Source organism: Branchiostoma belcheri, unplaced genomic scaffold (assembly GCF_001625305.1).
Source record: "Branchiostoma belcheri isolate BF01 breed outbred unplaced genomic scaffold, Haploidv18h27 scaffold237, whole genome shotgun sequence".
Taxonomy (NCBI): domain Eukaryota; kingdom Metazoa; phylum Chordata; class Leptocardii; order Amphioxiformes; family Branchiostomatidae; genus Branchiostoma; species Branchiostoma belcheri.
Window position 1 is genome coordinate 244471 of NW_017803840.1, and position 14731 is coordinate 259201.

The window sequence follows — 14731 nt, forward strand, 5'->3', positions numbered from 1 at the left end:
CAACGTAGCTCTAGACAAACAACATGGAACGAGTCCAACGTCGCGCACTTCGTATCATCTCTTGCGGAGGGAGACGCGACGTACCAGCTCTACCCTCTCTAAAGGAAAGGAGAGAGTCTGCGGCCGTGTCCCCTGTTCAGGTCGATGCTAAATCCCGAACACCCACTACACGACCTGGTGCCCCCCCCAGAGAGCAACTGCTACCGGCAGGATCCTAAGGAACAGCCAGGCCATGAGTGCTCCCAGGGCCAGGACAAAGCGGCTCCAGCAGTCCTTTCTCCACAGGGCCATAGCCCTATACAACGAAGAACTGACGTATCACTAGTTTTATTTTTCCTAAACCTCATCTGTATATAGTTTTTTGCTTGGTACAAATTCTTTATGTATTATAGTGTATATGAGGGTGTGTATATAGTGTTTGTTTTGCCTATTGTAACTTTTATTTTCTGTACGCAAACTCTTTCAATTCAGGGATTCTCATCCCTGTTGCAAGGTTTGCTTTTGGTGTTGAAAATAAAACTATAATAATAATTTGTAGTTATTGTTGGGTTTGATTTCTTTTCCGTGTGCAGTGGAGTATGAAATGGCCGACATTTTGCGAGATATATGAATTGGGAGGTGTTAATAGTAATGCAGTTTTTTTTTTTTGTGGGCTCTGGGAGGGTGAATAAAGCTGGGGAACATTTTGGTGACCATTTGTTTAACCATGGTTTAACAAGGTTTAAAATCCTTGTTATCACCGAGGAAAAAAGTCACAAAATTGATAATTGGGCGTAGCTGCTAGTATGTTTATCTTTCTCGACCAATCACAACGTTGAATCAGTGTGATTGACACATGACAGACAAGACTATACTAGTATGTCCTTCTTGCGTGTTGTTTTGTCTTCCTCGACCAATCACCACGTTGAATCTGTATGATTGACACACGACAGACAAGACTGGAACTGCTATAAAACAAAGCCTGTAAATTTAAAGTACTTGCGACAGTTGCGACAGACATCTTTCGCGTAATACTCGCTAGTACTAAACCAACATGTCTTCTGACAAGAACCTGCGTCGATGGTTCAGAAGCTCTATTAGCAGCCAGTTGGCAAACTTGAGGAAAGCCAAGAAGAATGGGTTGGTTTCCTTCACTGTAACTTCGGATCCGGAAGGAAACTTCATCTTTATCGGCGCCCCTTCCACGCGCAGCGAGCTGCAGACTCTCTTGGAGCCAATTGAGGAGGCCCTGAAGCGACGCAGAAGGAGGATTCAAGGTAACCACCTGTTAATTTATCTAACAAGCAAATTTTCTAGCTTATAACTAAAAGGAATGCAGATTGTGTACGATAATATTTTGCTTATTATACAGTACTAAACTAAGAATTACAAATACATCCCATACAGTACTAAACTAAGAATTACAGATACATCCCGTCCCGTCCTGTTCGGAAATGTATTGTGAGCCTAAAACGTTTCTAATTTGCATTCTATTTATCTAATTTTTCTAAATACAATGTTCTCTTTTCAGCTTCCCCAACTCTGGATGAGGACGAGGACATCGTCGTGTCTACATCGCTACAGAAACCCACAGTGCCTGTCTCGGTGACAAACGAGGAGGCCAGGAGGTTGCTGCCAAGGTGGCTCAGGGCACTGACGCCGGATGGGCAGATGGGATACGGGAAAGCGTCCCATCGCCCGTCCTTCTGGCCAGCAGACGTGCCCTGGGTCGGCAAGATAAAGAACCTGTCCACGGCACATCTGAGGGAGGCCACGGCTGCGGTCGTCATCCACGTTGGGGAAGACCCAGAGAGTTTCCACGCCGGCGACACCAGAGACCGACACGCCGGCGGCACCAGAGACCGACACGCCGGCGGCACGAGTATCCTAAACCCATGGTCGCGCTCGACGCCGGTGCTGGAGGAGTCTTTCTCTGACTCATCCACGAACTCTTCTCTCGCTTCCTCACCACCTTCAAATTCTCCCCTTACTTCTCCCCATCTAACTACACTTCGTCCCGTTGAGTTATCTTTCATCTCACCCCTTTCATCTCCTGAACCGGCGTCGAAGAAGCGGACCATGGGGGGGGGAAAGACAAGGAAAACAGCAAGAGGTGGGATTTACATATACTTACTACATGTATTAACAAGCTATTGTATTTTTCAAATTCAGTTTCCGTGACAAATAGGTGTTTCTTGTTTAACAAGGTTTCTGATGTAAAAATTTGAAAATGTAGGAATCTTGTTTTTTGACATGTGCATTGCCTTTCCAGCACCAAGAGGAAACAGAAGACGAGCGTCAGGGTGCGGAACCCAAGGAAGAGATTCACCCCGAGCATGTACGACTAGACGGCAATCCGGGCACAAGGACTTTGAGATGTTTGAAATGACCTGAAATGTTTGAAATGACCTCAAACGTTTGAAATAACCTGAAACGTTTGAAATGATCTGAAACGTTTGAAATGACCTGAAACGTTTGAAATGACCCGAAACGTTTAAAATGACCCGTGCAGTATTTTTGTAGTTTTTCCAAGTACTTTTGTGATGCTATACAGCTTTTCCGGGATTAGGTCTTTCTACCGCATTATGCTCCTCCGAGCTGAGTTCGGCCTGTTCGATCTCGAATCACCCCGCCGGCGACTCCAGAGACCGACACGCTGGCGGCACCAGTGAACGACACGCCGGCTGGTCCTGCTGCATCTGGCCAGGCTGAAGGATAAGTATCTCCGGAGACCAGATACGACTCACGCCCGTCCCAGCGCCAACTCCAGCAAACCCGCCACGCTCTACAATAAGGTACATCCCCTGGCTTGTCAGCGATCACCCCCTGCTACAAGTTCAACAATGGCACCTGTACGGAGGAAGACGACCACATCAGTTCGAACGGCATCACATTGCACCACAAATGCAAGTACTGCGCAAAATACCGACCCGATAACAGTGAAACTGGACCACCCCGCCCGCCACCACTTGCAAGCACGCAAACAAGCAGGAGCGAGATGCTTACCTACAAGCCAAAGCAACAAGAGCGTGACTACAGACACCAGAGACTCCAAGCAAGATTTGAAGGCAAACGGAATAGTGTCCCTTAGTACTAAAACAGAACTATCTTTTTCAAAAAAACTTCTTTACTAGACTTGCTATATTCATGAGGGGGGGGCATCAAAAGAGGTAACAAGCAAGGCCTATCCATCCCTAGTTAGACACAGGCTGGAGTATGCAGCTCCAGTCTGGGACCCACTCAAACGCCAACATTCACAAACTCAGTACAGATCAAACTCGAAGCAGTTCGGAGGCGCGCAGCTAGATGGGTTCACAACGACTACAGACACACTACCAGTGCCACACAACTCGTTCACAACCTGGGCTGGCCAACACTACAAGTCCGAAGGCAACATTCACGATTAATACTGTTCTACAAAGCCTTTCACAACCTAGTCGCCATTGCTTTACATAACCTCACTACTAGGAATACCAGCAGGACCAGACGTCACCCACTACGGCTACAAACATTCTACTGTCGCAGCAGCTACATACCACGTACCATAACTGACTGGAACCAACTACCCACAGACATAGCCACATGTTGCTTCAAAATGGGGTTGGCCCGATAACAATGGGCCACCCCATACCTGAGTAAAATATACATCATGCTAAGACGGCTATCACTTTTTCTTTTTCCTTTATTTTTGGCACTTTGTACAGAACTTTTTCACTTTGTTACGAACACTTCCACCACCGGCCGCACTTAGCCGTGCACCAAGATCTCCCCTGGACGTTAAATCCGAGAGGGTTTTGTGCCAGTAGTAATAAGATAAGATAAGATTTGGTGGTTTGAAATACAGAAGGAGGGAGCTCAAAATGCTTACCTATTGTACTATGTTGGTGGCGGGCGTCAAAGCTGCCATCGCCCTCATTTGTATGGTTCCCGAAGCCGCACGTCTTCCCATTGTCTACAATCTACATCCAACATGGCGCGACCAGGCGATGACGACTTCGAGTGGGATTGCTATAAATTTTAAGCGATTTTAGCGATTTTGAGGATGATTGTACAGAGATTGAGTCTGCGGAAGAAGCAGACCACGAAGACGACGATCCCATCGAAGGAGAAAGTTCATGCTCGGCTGCTAGCGCTGCAGCCAGCGGTGGAGGCACTCTCGCTTGCGACATCTGCAGCAAAGTGTACAAGAGTGCTGGATGGCTCAAAAAACAAAGCCAAGGGACACCAATCGTCAAGTAAGTTTTGGATTTGCGATAATTTTGGGCTTAATTATCGAGTTTACTGCATGAAAGCTGTTGATAACAGTATCTCGGCGCGTGGAGGTAGAAGAAGCTGCAGAGCATCCTCCTTGGCTGTTGACATTTGGGAGCATGACAACTCCAGGAAACTCGGCAGCAAGAACAGCATCAGACGTACTGGGCATTGTGGGAACTTCAGCATGTGACAGTTTTATCATAACGTTGTGTATTCTTCTGTGGACTGTCATCCTTGCTGCTGACAATCTGTTCTCTGTAATGCAGCCAATGTGGCCATGTTTGCTGAATACTACGAGTTGTGTACAAGTGACACAACAATTTATGGGATTCGTTCATAGCTACCTTTGGGATGACTCAATGCGATTTGCTGTATCGATTTGTAACTAGGGATGTCTTTGAGGCGCTGTTAAGAAAGAAGCATAGTGCTGATACACCCTGCTCATTTAGTGCTACTAATGTAGATATAACCATGTGTAATAATGAAGGGCAGGTACTCCGATACATAGCTGGATACATCGCCCATGCACTGCTAAAACGATACCAAAGATTCGATAACAAAAATACCAAACTCTATGTGGCTGTTTTGCAGCAATGTAAGGTTTCAGCTGTCACCCACACCCACACAACTTTTCTGAAATACACTAAAGGATGGGTAGATGCAGTGAGGGGCTATTTCTTGTAAGTGATTAAGTGTACCTTTTCCTCCGAGTTGCTAACTGCTAACTTTGATCGAGTAAGCAAAGGTAAACTGACTGGAATCAAATAGAATATCTTAAAAAACCTTTCGCAGTATGGTAAAATCATATCCGTTAAGTATCCTACCTATCCTCCACCCTTCGAAAACATCAAGAAGGGTGTCAGGCAGTATAGGATGGGATTGAGTAAAGCAATTCCAAACGGCCTTAGGGTAGGGAACCATATTGTCTGGGTAAAGTACCTCGGTCAAGAGAGGTGATGTAACAAGTGCGGCGAGAAGGGACACCTGTTCGCAGAGTGTCCTTTAGATAAGTGCGGCCATTGTTTACAGCTCGGACATAGATCACAGGACTGTACTAACGATGTCACTTGTTCCATCTGCGGCGTGCAGGGGCATGTCCGTCGGGCGTGTCCCAAGTCCTTCGCCAATGTAGTCACTCCCGGTGGTAGATGGACATCTGCCGGTGAGCAAGCTACGCAGCAAGTGGCCAAGTCTGGAGATAACTCTGTAGATATAACCCTGAGTAACAGCGTCTCAAAATGAAACCTTGCCCAAAACTGTACATGAGTCGGATCCCCAAGTGGAATCCGACAACACTCTTGAACCCAAATCCTTAAACTAAACACTCTCGAGAATTTCCTTTGAGAGGAATTACAAAAAAAAGTTTAAACCGAACAAACAGGTCCTCTGTAGAACCATTTCCCCCTAAAACCTCCTTGTTAAAACATATAGTAAAGCTGAAGGATGCCGACGGCGAACGTCAAGAAGCAGAGAGAGAGGAGAAGGCACTAAAGAAGAGCACAAGCCGAGGTGACGAATCAGCAGTGCAGTCTCTGTTGGCGGATAAGGAGCACCAGGCCGAACTCACACAGCTGAAGGCAAAGCTGGCCGAATAGGAGAAAGAGTTGGACGGCTGTCGAGTGAACGTCATGGTGGTGGAGAGAGTCGCTCTCCTCAGGAACATTTTGGCCTTTCAGCCTCAATCGCCGAAGCTGCCAAAGTTCCTCCCCACCGAACTGGCCAATCCGGGGAGAGGACCTACCATCATAGGCGCGGGTAACTTTGACCAGGTTCACCTAAAACGCCTTTGATGTAAGTGACAAGTATTTCTTTCCTTTTAAAAGATAAATTTTCAGAGCATTTTTGACTAGGTTTTGGACGTTGTATCTCCTAGATCATCATTTCTAGTCGTTTCCCTCCCATACCCTTTCCCCATCTAGGTAGACTTGTCCCCGTCCGGTGCGGATTGATTACGTATTACCCCTATCTAGACTGGGCGTTTTTTTTAATCTTCTCACTTCAGGTCACACTTCAATCCTCGGCGAAATGGGGACACCCGGGTTTGTGACTGTGATAGAGAGATTGTGAGGAGAGATGTAGACAGGCTTGCAGATGAGGATTCTGACGAGCGGGTAAGTCTGTGTACCTTCTGTGTAGAATCGCTTGAAGTCATCGCATGTGCCAGGGAGGAGGATGCTAGACATCATCCTTCCAGCTTTGCGTCAGGTATGCAAACTCTGTTTGCCAAGGATGAGTTGATAAGGGAGCACAGTAAGGCAGCCCACGTCACCGAAGGAGGGCGAATGAATCATCCTCAGACTTTTTAGGTGGGTACACCACACATCAATCCAAGAAACATGAAAAAGCAACAGCTGGTTGATGAGCTGGAAAAAGTGGGTACCGTGTCTGTGGTAGGTACTGTCGCGTTCCGAAAAGCTTTGCATGATGCCCTCAACAATGGTCTACAGATAAACGTGTTTAAAGTACATTGATTGTGAGAGGTGGGAGACAATGATGCTCCTTCACGCAGAGCTAGACGTCATGTGTTAACCCCGGGGACCAGGTATGGGGCTCTAGAGCCCACTGTTCTGTCAGTTTCAGAATCTGACACGGATGGGAGTAAGGATGACAGCGGGACTGGAGTAGTCGATGTCGCAGCCCACCCAGGGGACATCAGCCAATATTCTGCGTGCCTGCGAAAGGCGGTTACACTGGCTATACAGATACATGTACATATACTCTCATCTATGTGAATGACAATGATTATCCAGGAAGGTGTTAATGGATTGTCATGATAAAGCCTCAAAGCATCATATGCCAGCCTAGTCATATGCCAGCTATGGGACCCCTGGTCAAATAATCTCCAACACCTTTATCCGGTGCAACTTCCAGAAGACGGCAGGAGCGAAGCCTTTCAGAAGCCTCTCAGGCAGCGAAAGAGAGGACAAGAATATCAGTGAAGCTGATGACCCACTGGCACGTAAAAGTAGAGGACTTGATCTTCCACGATTCCCTATCAGAAGGCCCACCGTTCCATCCCGCTGGCCCACAAAGGCATCAATACCAATCCACTTTAAGGACACCAGTACCTCACAGCAAATGGCAGAGATGTCCGGAACAAGACGTCCCTGCACCACTGAGCAAGGTTTGGGTGTATAATGGCGAAACCCTTCAGAAGAAATTGTCCTTAGACTAAAAACATTTGGTCTCCCACTATCAGACCTGGTCACAATATACTGTGCATGTATATATGTAACATCCGTGTTATGTTGTTGTGATCTGTAGTCAATCCATCAGGTATGCGTGTACAATAAAGGTCTTCATTCATCCATTATACTGTTAACGCTTTTTAAATGTGAAATGTACAAAAGGCATAATTCAGCCTTTGGCTGCAACGTGTTTTTTAAACAATAAACCAATTTTTATTGATTGATTGATCATAGAAGGTTTTGTACATCAGTAGGTTATTTCTTTTAGCCGTACACATTTCTTCCTGACAATTCACTAGCCCATGACGCACTTATCGCTGACAAGACAAGAGCGTTGAATAGTGAACAGATGCTCAACACAGGTTCTACACATCTAAGACCTATGTTAGAATATACAGCTACTGTTTGGGATCCCCAAAGGTGGAGTTGCAAAGGTGTCAGTATGCACAATCTAATCAATCACGACATAAAGGAGAGGAGCCAGAACCAAACCTTTTTAGATAATTGGAGACCGTCAACTTTATTATGTTGTGATACTAAAATACTTTCTAAATGTCTTGCCCTCAGGGTAAGATCCGTCATTTCAAAAATTATTGACCAAACGGGTTAATAAAGATCAAACAGGTTTTATTCGAGGTAGATTTATTCGGTAAAATGTTAGGAGAATAATAGATTTGATTGAATATTATGAGAAAGATAAGAAACCAGGACTTATTTTTATTGCCGATTACAAAAAAGCCTTTGATACCGTAAGATGGGATTTCATTATCGAATCTTTACGTTCCTTTAATTTCAGACCTCATTTTTTATCTTGGGTCTCTCTGGTCCGAGGCAAGTGAAACCGAAGCCCCTACTTTCCGAGATTTGCGGGACCAGCCCTCGTTAACAAAACATGTCGAATAACAACTGGAGGAGATCTTTGGATCGACATCTAAGCCTTGATTGATACGACTCAGATGTCGACACCTCCGGGGTGAGAGAGATCACGGTCACTTTGGGTGACATTCACTCTGTCTGTTGAGTACTGCTGCATCGATCAAGATAACGTAAGACACAATAACATTTTATAATATTACCAACGTTAATTGTAACCACAAACGCATTAAACGAGACTCAGTATACTGTTGTTTTTATGTTTACAGCGTGTTTGCCGCGAAACATGGATTGAAGTAGGTCACGATTGGGAGACAGATGGTGGGGAAACGTGCGGCCAAACTCGTTATCTGCCACACAACGTGAATCATAGAGGTTCTACCCTTTGCAAAACAACTACAAGACCAGCAGGCTAGCATGTTGTTTTGGTAAGAATGGCCAAAGACGCCGATACTATGCAGCCAAGAGCAAAAGGTATGTGGACGGCTAAAAGTTAACGTATCCATAGTAAGTTGCTATGAATGTCAATACGCGCGGCTTTAATTGTTGTGATTTTCCATATAAATTAAACAGAAAATGAAAAAAAAAAACATTTGAGTCCTTCACCCAACCATGCAGGTCCCGAAATACCTGTGTGTTAGAATATATTCAGGATTGTTATATGTTATTTTGTTGGTAACATGCCTTGTTTATACTTTTTAATGCAGAAAAAGCAAAACTGACTTAAAAAATGACTTTCTTGGGTGTATAAGTTAACCAATAGCACCTTTTCTCCCTTCTTCCATTAGTTTTAGTGCTATCACACTGTGATACTTTTTTAACGAGAATGTTATTTCAAAGATATTTTACATTTCATTCAGATGTAGATAATGATTTATGATGTTTTTCTTTTATGTGCTGAAATCTTTAAAGAGGGTCAGAAGGTAGCCGATGCCATTTTTTTCTCCCGATTTTGCCGATATGTACAAGTTACAACTGTTATTAGTACATGTATAATTTCTATTGCTAGAAATAAAGTGGAAAGAAGTAGATAAACAAAAGACACAAAGGTACTTTGAACCTTTGTTTAGGCATCTAATGACAGACGGAGAAACATCCTTAAATATAATGTATTAACTCTTTCATTCTGGCTATGTTTTATTCCTATGTAGAGTTCGAGGGATCGGAACTTAAGCCAGACATCGCCACGGTTGTTCTAAAGATGAAACTACAAAAATGCTGACTTTGGCCTACCATCCAAGCGCCAAAACGCAATGACAAGATGGGCATATGTAGAGAAGCTTTAGTTACAGTAGCACGGAATCAAAGTTTTCTAATGGCAAAAGAAGGGCCACCAGCCGGACCCCACTGGACACCGCCCCTAGGGAGCCGGTAGGGGACGTCACTGTCGAGCAGCTGTATGACTAAAGCAAAACTGGCATAGGTGACAAGTCAAATGCCGAAACAATGTGTACAAGGGCGATTCCTCTCTCCCATAGGTAAAAAAAAATTGTCTCCTCATGCGCCGATCTGGTGCCGGCAACTGTAGACACAAGGTGTATAATCATGAATACATTTGCATGAAATACGAGAAATAAAAAAAAATGTTTTATGTACTTTATGCATTAAAGAAAAACAAACTTTGCAGCCACCAACAGAACACAACTGCATATTTGTTTTAGAAAACTTAGAATATGTCTAGTTGATGGCGAATAAAAACTTAGCTGTAGCGTACTCCAGGTGTGGGCGGACAAGGCTCTTGTATAGCAACATGAAAGAGTCCTCATCCAGGTACTTAAAGGTGTGTTTGATAGTCCCCAGTACTCTGTTGGCCTTGTTGACCTGGGTTTGTACATGGCTACTGAAACTCAGTTTGCTGTTAATTAGTACACGTCAATTTCTCGTTAAATAATTTACAATATCTCCTTTATACTTGGGCATGCTGTCTAAAACAGGAAAACTTTCCAGCAGGATTAAATCTGTTTATTCTGAGGTAGAAAGATTTGAGTCGTAACACTCATCACAGCTAAGAAGGTTTTCGTCCTCACACCCTCACTCACTCACTCAGCACCACATGCTCCGGGGAGCGTCGCGCCTCTCCAAGTTGTCTTCCAGATGGTTCTCTCTTGCGCCCTCTGCCAGGCTGTGGCTGCATCAAGGCCCACTGTGCTCAAGTACCCGGTACACTTTAATAACCACCTGTTAATAACACACTTTCAGTGATAGATAACTCCTGCGAACAATACATGCATACTCCTATATTACACTTCAGCAGTTCATTGCATCATCTACACGTGATTTCCTCTTCCAGCTCCTTACCATGAACATAATTTTTAAGGCATTTGCCGTGTCGCCCAGGTGTTACTGGGATTTAGGGCACTCTTTGTAGACATGACCTTCTACTCCACAGATGGTACATACCAACTCATTGGGGCATTGCGAGATTCTCCACAATACTGGCAACTGCCTCATTACATTTACTTGCTTTGCCCTTGCTATGAATCGTTGGTACGGTTTTTTATGCATGGCCTAATACATGTTAAATAAGGACAGGACTAAGCTTAACCATTCTACCTTGGAGATCCGGAATGGCGGCGCCCCGCCTCCGTGATATCGGTCACCGGAAGAGTCATGTAAACGTACATGCAAATGTTGCCATTTTTTTGTTCTTTGGTCCGCAAAACCCCTACAGGACCTGTGTAGCAGCCATGCTCAGTGAGCCGACACTTTCTTCAAACCCCAGCCTCCTGTACACCTTCTGTCAGGTTCTAAGATCTAAAGCTGCTCTCTTTCGATTCTGAAACCTCACTACGATTAATCTGTACTCCCGTAAAATCTTTGGTTAAGAAGTATGTAACAGGAAAAAAAAATGGTGCAAATAAACTCTTAAGCATGAACTGCATAACATGTGTTGCAACTTGCCCGGGACATTTTGGGACTTTGAAGATGTGACACTTGTAAGATCTGAAGGAATTTCATCTACATCCTTAACCCTACTAACTTATTGGTGTTTGGCTACCAAACCAAGACCATACATTTCTACGTAGTTTGATTGTCTTTATTTCAAAAGTATCCTTTGTTCTCTGTAAACAATAAGTCAGGCTCTTCACCTGTATGCTGACTTATATGAGACTTAGATTTTAAGACTTAAAGTAGCAAAGGGTTTATTTATACAGTTGTCCCAGAAACAGGATTACAGGCGCTGCATCATTACATGCCACATGTGTGTATATAGATGCTCATTTAGATCAGAAATAGAAGAAAAAGTAGTATCACAAGCATTCCATCTGCACGTGGCATTGCACTTCTGAGGCTTTGTTATTAAGACCTTTTTGCACAGATTAGTAAATATAAATCTTAAATCACGGTCATCATGTTAGGGATATATTTCTATAGTTTTTGTTTTCTCTATACGTTTTTTTTTATATTCCGTAATGTAGTTATCGAGCTATTTCCGGAGACCGTGGATTGTTCAACTCCACGGCCGTGGAATTGACCACTTTTAGTGGTGAAGTCCTCGGCCGAGAAGGGACTTAGTCATAATGCCCGCGGTAGCAGAATTTATGACTAAGTTCCCCCACGGCCGAGGACTTCACCACGAAAAGTGGTCAATTCCACGGCAACGGACTTATCGTCATTGAGAGAAGTCAAAAGAACGACAGACGAGAAGCAAGTTTATTTTGAAACAACCCATACAACTGTTCAGATCATGTTCTGCAAATTGTATAATTGTATAGCACTATATTAACAGTCGTATCCAGTTTTATCAACTATACAGTTAACATGGTCATACGATCAGTCCATTCAGTTACGATATCAGTCCATTCAGTTCAATTCCTGTTTTATCGCGAAAGAGCTGCACAAAAGTCAAGTTCTTTTCAATTTACAATGCTTCGCTATTTACATCGGCGTGTACGGCACTTTCGGCACGCGAGTCCTCTTCTCCGCCGGAGTCGCCATAACATGCGCGGGTCGCCGCCTCCGCTTTCTCCGGCGGATGACTGGACTCTCCTCGTCGTCACTGTCGGTGTCGTTGGTGGGTTTGGGGTCCGTCGAGTCGTTGTCGACTTCGATGGTGACGTCGTCATCAGATGAGCTGGAGTCGTCATCACACGAGCCGGGGGAGTCGTCATCAGATGAGCTGCGTGTGTTTGGTCCTAACGCAGGGTTATCGCGCCACGTCCGCTCGTCGAGTTTTGGTCACGCAGTTTTTTGTATGTAGTTTTTAAGTTCTTCATTTTTGCCCGACATTGTTTCCACGTCCTGATGTACCCCTTCTTGGCCATCTTTGCGGCTACTTCCATGTACACAGTTTTGTTTCTATACGTTACCATCATATTTCTCTGCGTTGCCGCAGCGACCCACCAGCGCCCTCGTCTCCGCGTCTGTCCACACAACAAAATCGGCAGTCGATTCTGCCCTAGTATTCGCTTGCCTACATCCTCCTTGGCATTTGGAAGAAAAACATCTTGAGACGCATTGTGCAGAGGCGGGAGTAGCGACAAGACCAAATGACCGCCAATGGGGGGTTGTCATGTATCGGTACCATACTGCATCACTTTGTTAGTGTTGTGGATGACAGCCAATAGGTATGTCTACGATGTGAGCAAGAACTAACTTCTGTACTGTTCCTCCAAGTTGTTATGCACTTTACAACCAGTAAAACGTGATAAATGCGCCTAGCTTGATATGTATGGTGGTGGCAAGGCCGTGAGCTACGTTACGAGGAACTATGATTCGGACTCTTGTCATACCGAACATTTCCCTATTGGGCACAACAAACAGATCGTCCAAAATCGAGGTCGTTACCAATCCAAGCCGAATTTAAGAAATAAGTTCGTTGCAAGCTACGAAGATCCATCCCTTTTTGTGCACCCCGTTGGTTGGGAGGTAAAAACGCACCCACAGGCGGGATGAGGTGTGGTGAAGGATTGACATGGCTAGCAACAGCAGCAATTAGCCACCTCTTCGTCTTCCATAGGGCCGAGAGCTCTGAGAACCATTTTGCCTAGGGATGGGTGTTGCATATATCCCTTGACCTACGTTAAGCACGGCTGTGCTGTCTAAAGTGTACCTCTTACGGCACGGTCACATTTGCAAGCCGGAGCCCGCCCGGGTTGTTTGCGTGAGCGAAAAATAAACAATTTGTATCAAGGGTATACACAAATAGTGCTTATAGTTAATTTTCTAAAACTTTTTTTTGTGTTTTGCTATCTTATATCATAATTTCCGTTCCAAACGACTGCCCGGCCGGGCCCCGGGTTGGGAAATGTGACCGCGCCTTTACTCACAGAGGTGGACACAATGCAATATTCACTCTGACTGGGTTTAAACTTTATTTGAAAATTTTTGGTCTTCTGATTCAAGGAAATTGGGTGTCATGTTAACTTAAGCACTTTTATTGACACCAAATAAAAATTCAGGTCAATCATACTAGATGTACATAAATGATTTATATAAAATGGTTCTGGAATAGTTCAAAATTCCAAATAGTGCTCCAACCCTAAACACCAACTAAGTCTAACATATATACATGCATATTTACATCGTACGTCAAGCATTGCCATGATATGCTATGATAGGAGCCATGAGATTGGTTTGTAATCGCTCACTCACTTACTCGTTGCGTTGGAAGTGTAGAAAATTGCTGAGCATAACTAATCATCAACGGATGCCACCTCGTTGTCCTTGCGTTATATATGATGTTTGCATTGTTTAACTTGTTGCTGGTATAGGAATTGGTGTGCTGTGTTGTCTTGGAACTGCATGTATTGATTTTCCGACTTCAGGATAGACTGCATAAAGGCGTGCTGACTCTCATCGACATAGCAACCTTCTTTTACAACGGCTTCGCAGACCCGGTCCCTTGTATTAGAGGCGATGGTCTTCTGGGCCCTTTTCTCCTTTGCACATCATCTGCCTTGGCCTTCAGTTTTTTTTTTCAAAATTTTATTCATAAAAAGCAACATTACATCACATACATGTATACATAAGTACAAAGTTTACAAGTTACAAAGAACATGTTTGTACATTCTGTTGTTTACTGCTTTGAAGTATACAATGAGTTCTGATTTGAAAATACAGTATAGATCTATTGATGTGTATTTGTCATTGTTTCTGTTATTACACCAGTTCTTAAATATGACATTCTTTGCAATACCTATTAATAAGTTGATTATTTCATATATTCCAGATGAGTTCAAATAATTTGTTTTGTATCCCAGTACAATTTCTCTCAGATTTACTATTACAGTACATTTAAAACACTTAAATATCAATTGACAAAAGTTTCCCCAGAAATTTGTCAATCTTTTACACTTTAAAAACAAATGCTCGTAGTCTTCAATACAATCACATACATTACATGTGCTCGACATATTTTTCCAAACATTGGCCTTCAGTTTTGCGTTCTGTCATCAAAGTAAATTAACTGCCCCCATGTTTTCTTCTATCCCGTT